The 11,889-nt window shown below is 48.7% G+C and overlaps 1 protein-coding gene across 1 annotated transcript in view; it reads left to right on the top strand.

The window, feature by feature from the left end:
* The first annotated feature begins 10,935 nt into the window (after nt 1-10,935).
* MAP3K2 (mitogen-activated protein kinase kinase kinase 2) overlaps nt 10,936-11,889 on the top strand; it is a 90,603-nt gene continuing 89,649 nt past the window's right edge. Inside the window, exon 1 of the mRNA XM_086362192.1 lies at nt 10,936-11,428. The gene's annotated coding sequence lies outside the window, so the exon portion shown is untranslated. The remainder of the gene's footprint in view (nt 11,429-11,889) is intronic.

Genomic DNA, 11,889 nt, shown 5'->3' with positions numbered 1-11,889 from the left:
CAACACACATAAACACACTGCGATCCCTCGCTGTAAGCGTGAGGCTGTCTTTGGCGCTGCTGTCTTTCCTTTGCTCCTCCCCGCCAGCCGGGGCCCTGGAGCGAAGGTTTGACCCTCGGGCTAAAGGCTTCCAGACTGGAGTGAATGTGTATTCCCTTGTGTGGGTGTGGGGCTCTGCCCTAGCGAGGAATGGGACGACGCTGCACAGGGCAGGGTGCAGGGAGGGGCAGCCGAAGGCGTGGGCGGCGGCAGGCGGCGTGAACTTTCACCATTTCGGCCCGCGGAGGTGGTGCCCAGGCAGGACTTCCTGAGTCTGAACTGGAGGATAGCAGGGTGGCTCCGCGATGAGAGTGCGTGCCCATTTCCCAGGCACGAGAAGCTTCTGATGCCCCGAGGGCGGTGACACCGTCCTGTGTGGGGCTCGGAAGCTCCACAGTCCCTCCTTTAGAATCTGCCACCCTGCGCTCTCCTTACTCCACCACTCAGTTCAGCTGAAAACGTCTTGAGAGGGTGGCTCCCCTGGGTAGCCTCTTGCCCACACATTTTGCCTGCATGGTCAAAGACTGTGTGCGTGGTTAACAGCTCTTATTTTAGATCTGCTGTCCTACTCAGGCACTGAACTGGGGGCTGCATATGTATCATTCCATTAACCCTCACAGTGACATTGTAAAGTAGGTATTTAAAAATGAGTTTTATTAGGCTTAATTTACAACAAAATCCAGCAATTTTATGTATATAATTTGATGAATTTTGACAAAAGTATACAAGCTTTTCACCACCACCACACCGCAATGTTCATGACATATTAAACAGAACATTCCTATTATCCTTCTGCAGACAAGGCTCCACTTTTGGCTCCTGGCAACCACTGATCACTATAGCTTTACCTTTTCTGCTGCTGCTGCTAAGTCGCTTCAGTTGTGTCCGACTCTGTGTGACCCCAGAGATGGCAGCCCACCAGGCTCCCCCGTCCCTGGGATTCTCCAGGCAAGAACACTGGAGTGGGTTGCCACCTCCTTCTCCAATACGTGAAAGTGAAAAGTGAAAGTGAAGTCGCTCAGTCGCATCCGACTCTTATCGACCCCATGGACTGCAGCCTACCAGGCTCCTCCGTCCATGGGATTTCCAGGCAAGAGTACTGGAGTGGGGTGCCATTGCCTTTTCTAGAATTTCATATAAATGGAATCATGCACTGTAGTCTTTTGTCTAGTTTAACTTAGCATAATGCTTTTGAAAGTCATTCAAGTGAGCCCTGGTTTTTTTCTTTCTTTGCTAACCAGTTGACGAATATTTGGGTTGTTTCCAGTTTGGGGCTATCATAAAAAAAGCAGCTGTGAACATACGTGTGCAAGTCTTTGTGTGGACCTATGTTTTCATTTCTCGTGAGAAAATACTAGGAATGGAATTGCTGATTCATTCAATGCTATGCTATGCTATGCTAAGTCACTTCAGTCGTGTCCGACTCTGTGTAACCCCATAGACTGCAGCCCATCAGGCCTCCCTGTCCCTGGGATTCTCCAGGCAAGAACACTGGAGTGGGTTGCCATTTCCTTCTCCAATGCATGAAACTGAAAAGAGAAAGTGAAGTCGCTCAGTCGTGTCCGACTCTTAGCGACCCCAAGGACTGCAGCCTACCAGGCTCCTCTATCCATGGGATTTTCCAGGCAAGAGTACTGGAGTGGGGTGCCATTGCCTTCTCTGGATTCATTCAATAGGTGTTATTATTATTATCATCTCCTTTATGCAGATGAAAGATTGAAGCTCAGAGAGGTTAAGCAGCCTGCCTGAGCTCAGTTTGGCAGAAATTCAAAGTCAAGTCTGACCTGTATGCCAAGTGGCCATCCATAGGAAACAGGTATTTATTGAGCTGAAAGTACTTCCTTGGTCAGTAATCAGTGTAGCAATGTGTACGTGGCCTGAATTCATCTGCACTCAAGTGCATAGCTTGACACTGAGCACAAGTTGCTGAGCACAGCATGTACACAGGGACAAAGGGCACCCCTCGTGGCCACTGCAGTGCTGACTTCTGGAAGCCAAAGTGGCAGAGCTGCAGGGTATTTGTGTGCTGAAGACAGTGTTTGCCAGGTTTCTCCATCGTAAAGTTACTATTTCTCCTTTGTAATCAATAATTTGAGAAGAGAAACTTTGAAAGTAAGTATTCTATTTCTCATCACGCTTTCACCCACCTGTTTGAATATGCAACATGAATTACCTAACTCCACCATTCCTTTTACTTATTAGCTGAATTCTTCTGCTATGGAGGTTTTCCCTTTATGTGTCAGTATGACTCATGGGTTATTTTATAATATGGGATAGAATTCACTGTTTTAATGTTCAACATGTCCCATATTTGGCCAGCAGCAGTTCCTTTACGCTGACTCCTGACATGCCTTTATGGTCTTCTGGGCACTTCCGTACTCTCTGATGTAAGATGGTCCAGGGCCTCGCACGTCTGCACCAGTCCTGGTCCTGTCCATGGAGAACGGCATTCAGAAACCCTACCAGGGCACTGAATATACGCATCATCACTGGGATGTCTGACTCACAGGCCCCCCTCAGGCTACCGGATCTTATGGCAGTAGAGTTAGGTGAAAGGCAGGGCACTGAGACTGGACTGGCAAGTGAATGCTCAGCAAAATCAGCCATCAGCCTGTACGGGAATTTATAGTAAAAGCCTGGTTCAGTGGCCATGGAAACCCAAGCCAGACCAATCACAGTACGGTTTCTCTGCTCAAAAATGTCTCTATAACTTTATAAGCCTCTGGGGGTAACATCTTTCAACATTTCCTGCTTTGGTGTGAATTACTTCCAGGGCAGAGGACATGAGAGCTTGGCTCTCAGGGATGGTGGAAGAGGGTTAGGGAGAGTGGGGGAAGGATGGTCTCAGGGGCTCCAGATAGTCGGCTGTGTATCCCACGGTGTAGAAAACAGCACAGATTTCTCCTGGCACAGACCCTGTTCTGTGCTGCAGGCTGACTGGCCAGTTGGCTCATCAGGGCCTGAGCATTGGTGTGAACTCCAGGAACGAGAGGTGGTGACTCACAACGTGAGGCCATAACTACACCTTCCGGTTCTGTTGGGTGCTCTCCATTCCGAAGGGCCGGCTGGCTCTGTAGTCTCCAGGGAGGGGCATGCTGGGCTTCTTGCGGGCAGCAGGTGGGGACAAGTGCTGTTGCCCAGTGGCTTTCACATGCATTAACCCACTGTGTCCACCACAACCCTGGGCCAGGATGCCTTCCCGTCTTCAGATGAGGATGCTGAGTGAAGTGGCCGAGAAGGCAGACACCAGTGTCTGCCAACTCCAGTGTTCTGTATGGTTCAGGCTGGCCCGAGCTACCAGGCCTGGCCATTGCAGAATGACTACCATTTGAGGGCACAGGGAGCCCCACTATCTGAGACGGGTCTGAGCAGTCTGGAGGGCCTGAAGGCTCAAGTGGGACACTGAGCTCTCTCTGCTCAGCTTTAGCCAGGCTGGTCTATAGTGTAGAACCAGTTGAAGAAAGGACACCAACCCTTGTGACTTGCCTTGCAGAAATCGCTTGTGGAAGGAGCTATGTCACACTGGGTTGAGGGATATGGTGAACCTTAAGGAGGGATATGGCTAACTCTTCACTCACCTCTGCTAGTGTCAACCCACTTGATGGTATACCATTGGGGCCTAGGGTCCTGCAAAGCAGATCTGAGATGGGGCTGGGAAGGCTTGGACAGAAGGACCATGGTTTCAGGAATGGTGAGGCTGAACCTGGAGAGCAGAGCCCTGGTGCTGGGAGGGGCACAGGGCATTAGGCAAATGGAGAGAGCTGGCATCAAGGAGCCAAGTGAGACATCAGGAGCAGAGAGGGCTGGACAGGCAGACTCTAGTTCAGGGCTGCTCCATTAGATGTCCCAGGGGCCTGGTGCAGCCCAACCTTTCTCTGACAGTTTTTCCTCATAGGTGAATGAGGTATTAATTCTGCAACCTACTTCATAGGATGTTTATGAAAAATAACTAATAAAATTTGATAAAGGAGAGTGAGGTAGAGGTAGATAGAGAAGAAAAAAGTGGAACGGAAAAGAAATAAGAAGCCAGTGTTAATAAAAACAGAGGAAGGGAAGAAGCAGCCAATCCTTGTTTTGTTGACAAGTCAGAAGGGAGGAGGAGCCCATGGGCAGTGGTTCGGTTGGGGGCTGCTGCAGTGGTGGAGGCCACCAGGAGGCCCCAAACAAACAGCCACCTTCTTAAAAAATGATTATTATTGTTCACAGTGTTGTTGTTGTTGTTTAATATTTATTTGACTGTGCTGGGTCCCAGCATCTTCAATCTTCGTTGTGGCATGCGAACTCCTGGTTGCAGCATGCAGGATCTAGTTCCCTGACCAGGGATCAAATCTGGGTCCCCTGCCTTAGAAGCACAGAATCTTAACCACTGCACTACACCAGGTAAGACCACACAACTTGATGTTTTCAAAGCGTATCTTGGGGGACTTCCCTGGTGGTCCTGTGGTTAACCATCTGCCTTCCAATACAGCGTTCAGTTCAGCTCAGTCATGTCTGACTCTTTGCGACCCCATGGACTGCTGCACGCCAGGCTTCCCTGTCCATCACCAACTCCCGGAGCTTGCTCAAACTCATGTCCATCGAGTTGGTGATGTCACCCAACCATCTCTTCCTCTGTTGTCCTCTTCTCCTCCTCGGTGTTCTCAGGTTCAATCCCTGGATGGGGACTTAGGACCCCACACGCCTTGGGGCAATTAAGCCCACGAGCTGCAACTAGAGAAGCCAGAGTGCACAACTGCTGCAACTAAGACCCGACACAGCCAAAAATAAACAAATAAAAATATAGTAAAGAAAAAAGAGCATATCTTAATAAGACTGCCCTGGTGGTCCTGTGGTTAAGATTCTGAGCTCCTAATGCAGGGGGCTTGGGTTTGATCCCTGGTCAGGGAACTAGATCCCACATGCCACAAGGTACAGCCAAAAAAAAAAAAGCATATCTTTTAACTAGATAGTCTTAGAATGCACCAACTCATATAAAACATAGGATTTAAGTACCTCTGGGTTCTTTTCCAAAACAGGATATTCTCCCCCAATGGTAATCCATAATATTCTTTTGACCTTGTAAGCAAAATTCGATCATGCTGGGCAAGGGCTAACAGAATATAAAAGGGACAGTCGTTATGTGTATGAGCTTCACTTCTCAGATCTAGCTGAGCATTGGGATCTCCTCTGGTTGCTCTCACGGCTCAGACACTAAGCGCAAAAAAAAAATCTCTAATGTGTCCCATGGTACACAAGAAGCTGTCACTGGCTCTACATATATCCATTTTATGAACATTTTTCATTAAAAAGGTTAGAATAAAGGTAAAACTTTAAGTATATATGCCAGCTGTTCAAATTTGCTTGCAAGTATAAGGGAAGATAAAGTCAGACTACTTATGCTGTGTAAGTGAAAAAAGTAGGACATAAAATTACATGTGAAATTACTTAAAAACTATCTAAAAATGTATCTAAAAGTAAAAAAAAAACACCCCTACAACAAAGCTCCACACATAGAGAAAAGATGGAATGGAAACAGAGCTACACAATGAATTAGAGGCTTTTCCCCCTTGTGTTTTCAACATTTTCTATTAATTACAGGAAATATACTACAATTTTAAAGAAATGTACGTATTAGCAACAGATAAATGAAAGAATTGGAGATGATCAGGATCACAGAAAATTCAAGATAATCCCTCTGTTAGAAATCCTTCATATGCCCTTTCACCAAACTCAGAAAACGTAAAGGGCTATTCTAAACAGCAGAAATCCCAGAAATGAGTTTTCTTTGATCGTGGAAGCACTGTGCACTTTTTATCAGAAGATTTACCTTGTTAATGTTTTGTTTTTTAAAACAGCAAAGTTGAGTTTCAACCGCAGCTGCCCTGAGGATGACAAGGATAACAAATCTCCCACAGAGCATTTACACAGTATAAGATAAGCTTAAGGGGTCCTGCTCTGGCTCTCCACATCCTGACTCTCCAAGCACTTCTCAGGTACACCCCATTGGCTACTACACAACAGCCATCCATTCCTCGACTCCCTTGCAACCTCACCCAGGTTTCTGTCCAGACATGGCCTGGCAGTGTTCCCAGTCCCAGGGCGGGCCTCCTGTGGGCTGAACCCTTTGTGGTAAAGCTGAGTCCTTTGCAGGCACAGACACAAGGCCCAGCTCCTACCAATGAGATGCTTTTAGGAGTAGGGTAGGTTCATCTACTGGCGACAAGTATTTACTCTTCTCTCTTGTGAAAGTATAGAGCCCTGGGAAGAGGGCTCTGCTTCCAGCTCCACCATTCCTGTTTTTCACTCTCCAAGAAGGCCAGGAGGTATTCCAGGATGGAGGAAGGGATGAAGACAGAGGGGCAAGAGCAGTGGTCTGTTAAGGAAAGATCTCTGAAAGCAGGTACTTGGACTAGACATTTTCATTTATTTCCTTTTAGACAGTACTTAGTCACCCAGCTATGATGAGTTGCAAGTGAGATTGGGAAATTGACTCTTTACTATGGGGTGGGGATACTATGTACTCAGGTAAAATCTGATGACTTTGGGGCCACCATTAGAAGATCCTGCTGCAAAAACAAAAGAGGCAGCCTTCTCAGGAGAGCTGATGTGAGGACATCCTCAAAAGAGAATCCCAAATATACTCAGCATCAGATCTTTGTTTCTAATGTCATTCCCCAATAAAAGGAAACAGGGCTCCTTGGAGAAATGGCTGACTCTAGGACTGGGGCAGGAAACAGTCAAGATGAATTGGCACCTCTGGTAAGGCCAGAAAGTAGGGGAGTTCTCTAAAAGTAAAAACAAAACAAAAACACTCAACATCCCAAAACAAACCAACACAAGAAAACACCCCACAATGATGGGGATATGTCAAAGGGCGACAAAAGTCAATGGAAAGAGTTCCTAATGCCCAAACTTGGAGTAACTTGAACAAAATAAATAATGTGGTATTGGATTATTGGTTCAGTTTAATCGTTCAGTCGTGTCTGACTCTTTGCGACCCCATGGACTGCAGCACGCCAGGTTTCCCTGTCTATCACCAACTCCTGGAGTTCACTCAAATTCATGTTCATTGAGTCGGTGACGCCATCCAACCATCTCATCCTCTGTCGTCCCCTTCTCCTCCCACCTTCAATCTTTCCCAGCATCAGGTCTTTTCCAGTGAGTCAGTTCTTTGAATCAGGTGGCCAAAGTACTGAAGTTTTAGCTTCAGCATCAGTCCTTCCAGTGAATATTCAGGACTGATTTCCTTTAGGATGGACTGGTTGGATCTCCTTGCAGTTCAAGGGACTCTCAAGAGTCTTCTCCAACACCACAGTGCAAAAGCATCAATTCTTCTCCACTCAGCTTTCTTTATAGTCCAATTTTTACATCCATACATGACTACTGGAAAAATCATAGCTTTGACTAGATGGACCTTTGTTGGCAAAGTAATGTCTCTGCTTTTTAATATGCTGTCTAGGTTGGTCATAGTTTTTCTTCCAAGGAGTAAGCATCTTTTAGTTTCATGGCTGCAGTCACCGTCTGCAGTGATTTTAGAGCCCCAGAAAATAAAGTCTGTCACTGTTTCCATTGTTTCCCCATGTATTTGCCATGAAGTGATGGGACTGGATGCCATGATCTTAGTTTTCTGAATGTTGAGTTTTAAGCCCACTTTTTCATTCTCCTCTTTCACTTTCAACAAGAGGTTCTTTAAACCAGAGATAACATAAAACCCATGAGTCCATAGTAACATAAATAAATGATTCCATAAGTAAGTAACTGAGGGAGAAGGGACACATCTCCCATGCAGAAGAATTCCATGGAATTCATGTCGATACTTTGTACTCCAGGGAATGGAGCCTAACTCCCCACTCTCCAGGTGTGAGAAGGGTGATTTCTTTGCAGAGAGTACTGCATGGAAAGAAGGTGAAGAAGCCTGACAAATAAAACCACAAACAGGCAATCAAGGTCAAGCTCAACAGCCATAAACCATGTGGTCAGGAATGTCCTTGATAAGGCTGTGGTGAGAATGACATGTTACCTCAGTGATCTACATCCCCCAAACCCACAACCCTGGTCAAATCACCAGAAAAACAGCAGACACACTACAGTGAAGGGATAGTCCTCAAAGCACCTGACAAGCACTCCTCAGAACTGTCAAGGTCATCAAAAACAAAGAAGTCATGGCCAAGAGGAGCCTAGGAGGCATGATGACTAAGTGTAATGCGGTATCCTGGATGGGATTCTGAAACAAGAAAAGGACATTAGGTGAAAACTAAGGAAATCTGAGTCGAGTATGGACTTCAGTTAATGATATTGTATCAATATTGGTTCCCTGATTGTGACAAATTACCATTTTCATGTAAGATATGAATTAAAGAGGAAACTGGCTGTGGGGTATATAGGAACTCTCTGTACTATCTTCTCAACTTCTCTGTAAATCTAAGACTATTCTAAAATTAAAGGTTTATTAGAGAGTGAGAAGACAAAGACTTTCTCTCCTTTCCTGAATGAGAGGTCATAATGTCTGAAGCTGAGGCAGTCATATTCTGACTGTAGAGATGACAATTCACAGCTCTAGCCCAATTTTGCATTTTTGTTATGTGAGAAAATAAACATTACTGTTTAAGCTGTTTTGTTCCTTGCAGCTGAAAAAAAAAATATTCCAAGCTCACGAATTTGTAATCATATATCCCCAAATAAGCCAGCATGCCAGAGATTTACGGTCTAAGCAAGTATCTCACCAATGTAAAAAGAGACTGGAGAAAAAGAAAAAAAGAGGCTTTTATTAATATACACGTGTGGTGGAAAATGATGGATGAAGTCCCAGTTAGGGTAGGGAGAGAAAAAGTGAGTAGAGGTATGAAGAAAAATCCATCTCCATCTTGAGATTATTTTGTAAACAAGAATTTATTGAGTACTATATGGTCAGGCTGCTGCTGCTGCTGCTGCTAAGTCGCTTCAGTCGTGTCCGACTCTGTGCGACCCCATGGACGGCAGCCTATCAGGCTCCCCCGTCCCTGAGATTCTCCAGGCAAGAACACTGGAGTGGGTTGCCATTTCCTTCTCCAATGCATGAAAGTGAAAATGAAAGTGAAGTCGCTCAGTCGTATCGAACTCTTAGCGACCCCACGGACTGCAGCCTACCAGGCTCCTCCGTCCATGGGATTTTCCAGGCAAGAGTACTGGAGTGGGGTGCCATTGCCTTGCTAGGAACCATGGAAAATAATATAAAAGTTTAAGATTTAAATCCTGCCCAAGTATATTGAGATCCTTTATTTTTCTGTGGTATATCAGGCTTGGATGTTAGAACCAAAAGCCATCTTAAAGACCCGTTTTCTGCTTAAAAGTACTCTACTTTTTAAATTAGTGGCAGCAAACTGCTTTTCTATTAGGCTTTGTATTTTTGAGGTCCTCCAGCATTAGCCTTTCTTTGTGGTGGCCGCCTAATTCTCTGCAGAGCAAATGAACCATTATTTATCCGCTCAGTCGGAGTCATTTAGATTTCCAGGCTTCACCATTACAAAAACTTGCCAATGAACATCTCTGTTCTTGCTCCTTTGACAACACCGCTAGTGTGCCTGCAATAAAAATTTCACGAAGGGGACCTAGATATTTTATTACATAACACCCTTTCCCTCAGTCCCTGCCCCACAGGTGCGATCTCCCCTGCTCTTCAGGGCAGCAAGTTGGGTAGCTGCTTACCTCTGGGTGGGCACCATGCCCATCTCTCCTATTTCAACTGTTTGAGTGGATATGAGGTCTGGAAAAGGCAGGAAACAGGTGGGATCCATAACCTACCAAGAAAGCACGCAGATACTAAAGAGGGAAGAAATGGCGCAGGAAGTTGTAAGGGGTATTTGAGGAAACAAGAGATGGGGCAGGAGAGATACTCTCTGGATCATAGTGAAAGTGAAAGTGAAGTCACTCAGTCGTGTCCGACTCTTTGCGACCCCGTGGACTGTAGACTACCAGGCTCCTCCCTCCATGGGATTCTCCATGGCAAGAATACTGTAGTGGGTTGCCATTTCCTTCTCCAGGGTATCTTCCCGACCCAGGGATCGAACCCGGGTCTCCTGAATTCCAGGCAGACGCTTTAACCTCTGAGCCACCAGTCATAGTAGTTTGGGCTAAAGACAATGCAGAATGCAGGTCAGTCACATGACAGAGGCCTCCAACGCTAAAGCGAGGAATTTGTACTTAGTACTGCGGGGCTACGGGGAGTGAAGAAAAGACTCAGTGAAAGCGACTGGGTTTTAGACTCTGTCACAAGTCCTGGGGGTGGAGTGTCAACTCATCTTCCTGCACCGAGATTTCCACATTTGTTAACAATTAAAAAGTAATTGCTGGGCCGACCTCGCATACATACAAGTAAACCGTGAACTGTAAAACTTAGAAGGCCGATCTCCAGGGTAGTGGTTTACGGTCAGGTGACAGGTCGACAAAAATTTCTTAAGTTTTTTAGGAAAAAATGCTGAAACCAGATCCCAAAACGAAATCTTTTCGCCTGCAAACGACTTGCTATGGACTCGAAGTGGGTCGCAGCCTCTTCTTGCTCTGCTGCTCTCGCTCTGCCAGAAGCCCACGCGGGAGACCATTTTCGAGGTTTGTTTTGGCGTCTCGGCGCCAAGGACTCCCGTAAGGGAACTGAGGTGCATGTGTGTGCGTGAGAGCACAGGCCCGGAGCCGGCTGCCACGAGCTATCGGCAAAGTGGCGCAACAGCCCTGGCAGGCCAGGAATCTCCGCACTACTGAGCCGGCGGGTGCAACCGGGCGTGCGTGGGCGCAGCCAGCCACTGCGCAGGCGCGGACTCGCTCCCCCTCGGCCTCCGCGCGGCGCTCTGGGTGAGCGCGCGCTCCCGGCGGGTTCCGCTCCCGACAGGCGGAGGGCTGCGTGCGCACGAGAGAGCCGGCCGTGACGTGCACCGCGCTACGCCCGACGTCACGGGTCCGTGTGTAGTGGCGGCCGGGCTGCCCTCAGCAGCGGCTCCCGACGAGGGTGGTGCGGTCGCTGGGTGCGGTGTTCGGGGGTCCTGCGGCCCGCAGCGGCAGCGGCGACGACGACGACTACCGGGAGGCCCGGCGCTCCCAGCCGCGGAGTCGTCGCTCCCGCCCCTTCTCCGGCCTCGGCGGCACCCGGCCCGCGGCTTCCTCCTTTTCTGCCCAGCTTCCCGCGGGCCTCGGGGCCGCGGCGGCGAGAAGGAACGAGGGGCGCCGAGAGGCCCCGGCCGGCCGCCACGGTCCACGCTGCGCCCGGCGCAGGCTCCATGTGAAGGAAGGCCGGGCCTGGCCCCCGGCCCGCGCCCGACTCCTCGTGCGCCCCTCCGGTCCCCGGGGGCCCGCAGCCTCCCTCGACCGGGGGGCGCGGTGACAGGCCGCGCGGGTGCGGAGGGGTGGGTCTGCGGCTCCCTACGTCCCCGCGGAGCGGCGGGTAAGTGCGTGTGTGTGTCTGTGTGTGTGTGTGTGTGTGTGTGTGTCTGTGTGTGTGTGAGCGCGCGCGCGCGCGCCCGCACAAATGTGTGGCGGTAGGGGTGGGGGAGCGGGGAGGGGGCCGGACGTGAGGAGGGGGCCGTTACCGGCCTGGGCGCAGCCCCTGGGGCGGAGATTTCGCTAGGTTGTTGCCTCGCTTGGGGTGGGCGGACCTTGGGTCCCTTGCATCCAGTCCCGAAGTCCAGGTCCGAGCGAAGTAGACCGCTGGGCGGTGGAGCTGTCAAGACGCGTAGTCCGCCGGGTTTTGGAAGGAAGATTGCGCCTGGTCCTTGGGAGACGCAGAAATGTTACATGCAGGAAGCGAGAAAGTGCTTGTCTTTGCCCCGCTGTATCGTCGTGCACTAGTGTTAGGGTTGATGCCCTTTTCTCTTTATGGACCGTTTAGCGAGCACTTGTTACGCC

This window comes from Bos grunniens, chromosome 2, assembly GCF_055505025.1.
Source record: "Bos grunniens cultivar Pamir isolate PY7600 chromosome 2, Bosgru_T2T1.0, whole genome shotgun sequence".
Classification (NCBI taxonomy): Eukaryota; Metazoa; Chordata; class Mammalia; order Artiodactyla; family Bovidae; genus Bos; species Bos grunniens.
The sequence above is the reverse complement of the archived record's forward strand: the minus strand, read 5'-3'. Positions and strand labels throughout refer to the sequence as shown.